A 5,757-nucleotide genomic window follows, 5' to 3' on the forward strand; every position below is an offset into this window, starting at 1 on the left:
TTTGTTTCTTTTGTGATCTTTTGATTGGGAGCACTTGCTGTGACCATCATTACTCTTGGGGCAAATGCACTACATCCTACAAGTTTTGGTGTGGTTTTTTCCTGTTTGTGTTGCCTACATTTTAGATTCTTTTTAAAGTTATTCCTAGACCCATCTGTTATTCTGGCATGTGTTACCTAATCGTCCTATGTTTGTGAAATTCCAAAGTTCTTCCTGCTAATGACCTCTGCTTCTACCAAGGTTGTGATGTTAAAAAGTAAAAAAGACATTCTCTGGCATCAGTCTCTTTGCTAGACTTGTCTTGTGCTCTGGCATAGGATGTGCTGGACAATGTTCTATGTACTCTGTTTAGGTCCATTTGGTCAAAGATGTGAAGTCGTGAGTTCCTTTGTTGATTTTGTCTGGGTAATCCTCTTGACCACCTGAGCCTTCATTTTGACTGTTGTCTGATACAAGTCTCAGCACCACTACTCAGTTCCCCTTTCTGTGGAATACCTGCTTCTGCCTTTTCACCTCCAGTCTTTATGTGCCATTAAAAATTAGACAACTGCTACAATACACAATGTAGTTGAGTCTTGGTTTTTGATCCACTTATTCAGTCTTTTCATTGGAGAGTGTAACCCATTTACATTCAAAGTAATTACTGACAGTAATTACGTAGGGTGCTCTTTTGCTGTTTTCTGGTATTTTTGTAGATGTGTCACGTCTACAAAGAAGATGGAGGCGATGAGAACAGGGCAGTGCCTTTATCTCCATGTAAGTTTCTGCGTCTATTTCAGAACTTTGATTGCTTCCCAGGCTACAAGGGAAGCTGGGCCCCCAGCAACCGGAGCCAGGGTTCTAGCAATAAAGAGGAACACTAGTGTGGGACTAGCAATATTCTGAGAAGTGGGAAAGAGCCGGGCCTCACAAACTAAAGAGGAAAGCCGGCAAGAGCCTGGCAAAGACCCTGACAGACGTGCTGACGTGGGAATACACAAAAGGGACACCTAACCTGAGAGCTGAAGGGAGTGACAGCTGAGACAAGAGCCACAGATCAGAGTTGGCCAGGGGAGAGAGGAAGCAATCTCAGAAATGTGAAGGTGACACTGGTCTTGGCTGGGAGCAGGTCGCCAGTACTGAGCACTGCAGAGGGGTGCAGGGGAGGGGGTCAGTGTGGACATTCAAAGACCACCTTAAGGAATTTGCAGTTATCTCTAAGGCAGTAAAAAGTCATTGAGGGGCTTTACGTGGGACAGCTTTTGCTTGTTGGAGTGTAAAACTGAAGCAGAAATAATTCATTCAGTAGCAATTATTTCTACATGCCAGTGGACTAGTTATCCCGATCTCTATAGTGAACCATGAGACAGTCACCCAGGCCTGACCTCAGCTGGCCACTGCCTCTGGGAGCTGGCTGCTAACCCCTACAACATTACAAAATGTTGAAGGAAAAATTAGAGGGGAATTTTGGACTAGAGAGATGGCTCAGAGGTTAAGAGCACTGGCTGCTCTTCCAGAGGTCCTGAGCTCAATTCCCAACAACCACATGGTGGCTCACAACCATCTATAACAAAAGCTGGCTCTCTCTTCTGGCCTGCAGAGATACATGGAGGCAGAATGTTGTAAGCATATTAGATAAATAAACCTTAAAAAAAGAGGTACATAACTATAAACTGCTATAACACTGAAGCTGATAAAAAACAAACATAACATGGTAAGACCAATAAACTAAGGAATGTAAAAATGATAAATCCTAAAACCACAGAAATTAAAAGCCCCTGGGGCTAGAAAGACGGACGGTTGAAAGTGCTTGCTGTACAAGAAGAAAACCTGTTTGATCCCCAACTAGGGATGTTCAGGCAGGATCCTGGGGCTCACTGGCAGCCAGCCTAACTGAACCAATAAAAGCTCCAGGTTCAGTGAGGGACCACCTCAAAATACGAAGGTGGAGGCAAAGTGTAAAGAAGACACTGGACATCAACCTCCAGTCTCCATACATCCAGACAATGAACACATACAAACACGCACAAAACGTTGGATGCTATCTCTGGAGCACCATAGTGCTTATTCCTGCAATGCAATCACGAGCTGCACATGGTAATGCACACTGCAACCCAGTGCTCTGGGAGCCAAGGAAGAGGACAGCTGCAAGTCTTAGGCCAGCAGGGCTAGTAAGACTGACTCGCAGGAGCATGGCCAGGCATGGTGGTGCATGCCTTTGGTCCCAGCACTCAGGATGCAGAGGTTAGCGATCTTCATGAGTACAAGGTCAGCTTGGCCTACAAAGTGAGTTACAGGTCAGCAGCACGGTGTTAATAGTGAGACCCTCTCTCTCTGTCTCTCTCTGTCTCTCTCTGTCTCTGTCTCTCTCTGTCTCTCTCTCTCTCTCTCTCTCTCTCACACACACACACACACACATGTGCACGCATGTGACACTCATTAAACTCCCAAGAGGATAGAAGCCCAAACCATAGGTTGTGTCACATCGTTACACAAAGTATTTATTTTCTAAGTTGCTATTTTTACTGCTTCTCTCTCTTCTTCTCTTTTCCCCACAGAGATAAAATTTGACCTTGCTGGAAATGACCATTTTCCATTTTCCTTTTTTTTTCCCCAACATTTATGCATGGAAGGAATTTTTTTAAAAGGTAATTGAAATTTAGAGTATTCTGCAAGGCTAAGTAAGTATATATACAGAGATCACAAGTAGTCTATATGATTCTAATGTTTGATTAGATCCCCTGAACCCTAGGCAGGATATCCACTTTGTAATTTAAAACAGGAGCACTTTGGATGAATCTCCTGTTTACACATTATTCTTGAATTTACGGGACATTAGCCTACTACCGTAATAACACTAGCACAAATTCCATTCACAAATGAGTGACTCTGAAGCACAACGTATATTAGAGAATAACAGAATGTTCTTCCTTATAGTGTGTTTCAGTATCTATGTTAGCTGTTCAAAGGCAAGGACATTATGTTCTCCGACCAACACGGTCACTTACGATCCACACTCCACTCGTTTCCCTGACTTCCTGCTCCTTACTTTTTGCATAGAACTTGACTGTGCTTGCCATTATCTGTAACTTACATATCTCCCATCAACAAACGGGAGCTTTTCGAGAGCAAGCAAGCATTTTGCTTTGTCACAATACTGGCTAGTCATGCTTAGATTGCCTAAGACATGAAAGATAGGTGCGTCTTCACTTGCCTGTCTTCTGCCAAGTAAAAGTCAAATCCATACCTGAATGTCGGCACGTTTCTCTGTTCTCCCAAGTAAAGGAAGCAAATCAAACTGTTGTGAGGCAGTGATGGCACTCGAGTTTCAGCGAGTAAATCTACCTCCCAAAGTGATAAAGAAATCTCACCTTCCAACCTGAGGCTTTAAATGCTATTGACACAGGCTCAGTATATTCACTCACTTATTTACTCCAAACTGAGGGGAATGCTTGGTCAATGTCACAGCCGAGTAATTCAAGCACCCTAACATAATTAGAACGGGTAGCAAGCACTCTGGTGACAGGTCTGAAGTCTGGAAAGATATGATCTTGGCAAAGAATCTAAATTTCCCAGAGGAATGTTTCCAAGATCCTTGTTGTGTTGTCATTTACATCCAGCCTTTTATCTAAACCCATTTAAAATTTATCATGAGCTGGGCAGTGGTGGCACATGCCTTTATACCTAGCACTCAGGAGGCATAGGCAGGTGGATCTCTGAGTTTGAGGCCAGCCTGGTCTACAGAGTGAGTTCCAGCACAGCCTCCAAAGTCACAGAGAAACCCTGTCTCGAAAAACAAAATTATTATAGACCAGCTTTATAGAAAACACTTTTCAATATTGAGATTTTTCAATATTGTCTTTTAATATAAATTTTTTTCTTGTCAAAAAAGCTATGTGCTAATTGTAACCAACTCCCTTCCCCTGCCCCACAAAGACAGGGTCTATGTAGCTTTGGAACTCACTAGGTAGACAAGGCTGATCTTGAACTCAAGAGATCTACCTGCTTCTGCTTTCTGAGCACTAGGATTAAAGGTGTGCATCTCCATGCGTGGGCTCTCTCTCTCTCTCTCTCTCTCTCCCTCTCCCTCTCCTTCTCCCTCTCCCTCTCTCTCTCATGCTGGAGATCAAATCCAGAGCCTTGTACTACCAGGTAAGCACTCTTCTGTGGCCCCAGAAAGCTAATACCCCCACTACCACACACTACCAGTCCTAAAGGAATACATCAGTATCTCCAACACCCACAGTAAATGTTCCAAAACATTCTGTCAACACTTACGCCTCCCTCCATGGCTAACTTCCAGGAACACAATCTGATGAAGATCAAGACACTGCAAGCTCAGGCCTACCAGAAGCCACACAAGCCAGGGCCATGTGGCCTTAATCTAAGTCACACCATAAACAGAGCCCAAACTGGCATCCCCTACATCCTGCCCTAATCCCATCTGTGACTGTTACATTACCTGGCAAAGGTGATGTGCAGCTTAACCCAGCCACTGGGTTAAAGAGAAGCACTGTGGTAGAGCTGGTTACAGACTGTTTGAATGCAGCTTGTGTGGCTCACAGCTGTGAAGGAAGCCAGGACATAAACCAGTGGGAAAATTTAACACACCATTGCTAGTATGAAGCCAGAGGGGCCATGTGTGGAGAAATGTGGTGGGTCCCAGGAGTAGAACAGTACCACACAGCCAGCGAGTATACAGGGAAAAGGTTTGCTGCTACAACTCACTCGTCTAAATCCTGCCAAGCTCAATGAATTCAGAAGCAGTGGACTGGGGACTCAGACAAGAGCCAGTCTCAGCTAAATTTCAGCTTTCACACCCTGAACCAAGAACCCTGCCCAGTCCAACCTGTCTGGACTTTGGAACCATAGGGCTGTGACACAGCAAATATGACAACTAACCTGTGATGATTTGTTCTGTGGCCCCAGAAAGCTAATAACCCATACTACCAAGTACTTTCCTTCACTGGTGGAAGTCCTCTACTTAAAACAGGGCTCTTTTTTCCTTTTCTAAAATGTATGCTTCCCATGGAAAAAGTCTAGAAAACAATTCCAATTCAAATTAGTTGTATATGTAAAAACTAGATAAATGGTCTTGTTTTGTCTTTTGAGACAGGGGTTCTCTATGTAGCCCTGGCTGTTTTGGAACTTGCTCTGTAAGCTAGGCTGGCCTGGATCTCTGAGATCCACCTACCTCTCTGCCTCCCTAGTGCTGGGATGAAAGGAATGTAGCACCACAGCCAGACTCAAGACAAATGTCTTTGTTTTGTGAGACAGGTTCTCACTATTTAGCCAGGCTGGCCTCAAACTAGCAATACTCCCATCTCAGCCTCCCAAGGGATAGGACTACAGGCACATGTCACCATGTCCAACTTTTAGAAGAAAATTCAGTTTGTATTGTAGAGGATCCAGTCTGATTTTGCCATTTTATTTTTTATAAGCTTGGGTATTTTGCCTGTATGTAAGTTTGTGCATCAATGTGTGCCTGGTGCTGACAAAGACCAGAAGAGGGCATCACATCCCCTGGGACTAGAGTTATAAACAGTTGTGAGTACCATGTGGGTGCTGGGATTGAACTGCTCTTAACCACTAACAATCTCTCCAGCCCAATTCTGCCCCCTTTAAAATAAACCCACAATGGCAAATAAAAGAGAAACTCATCTATGACGAAAAAAGTCCACATTCATACCAATAATTTTGTAAAACTCTTAGCAGGTATAATGACAGAGAACTTACTGTCTCAACTTGCAAAGCCACCAAATAAGTATGTACACAGAG

The sequence above is a fragment of the Mesocricetus auratus genome, unplaced genomic scaffold (assembly GCF_017639785.1).
Source record: "Mesocricetus auratus isolate SY011 unplaced genomic scaffold, BCM_Maur_2.0 Super-Scaffold_100008, whole genome shotgun sequence".
NCBI classification, from domain to species: domain Eukaryota; kingdom Metazoa; phylum Chordata; class Mammalia; order Rodentia; family Cricetidae; genus Mesocricetus; species Mesocricetus auratus.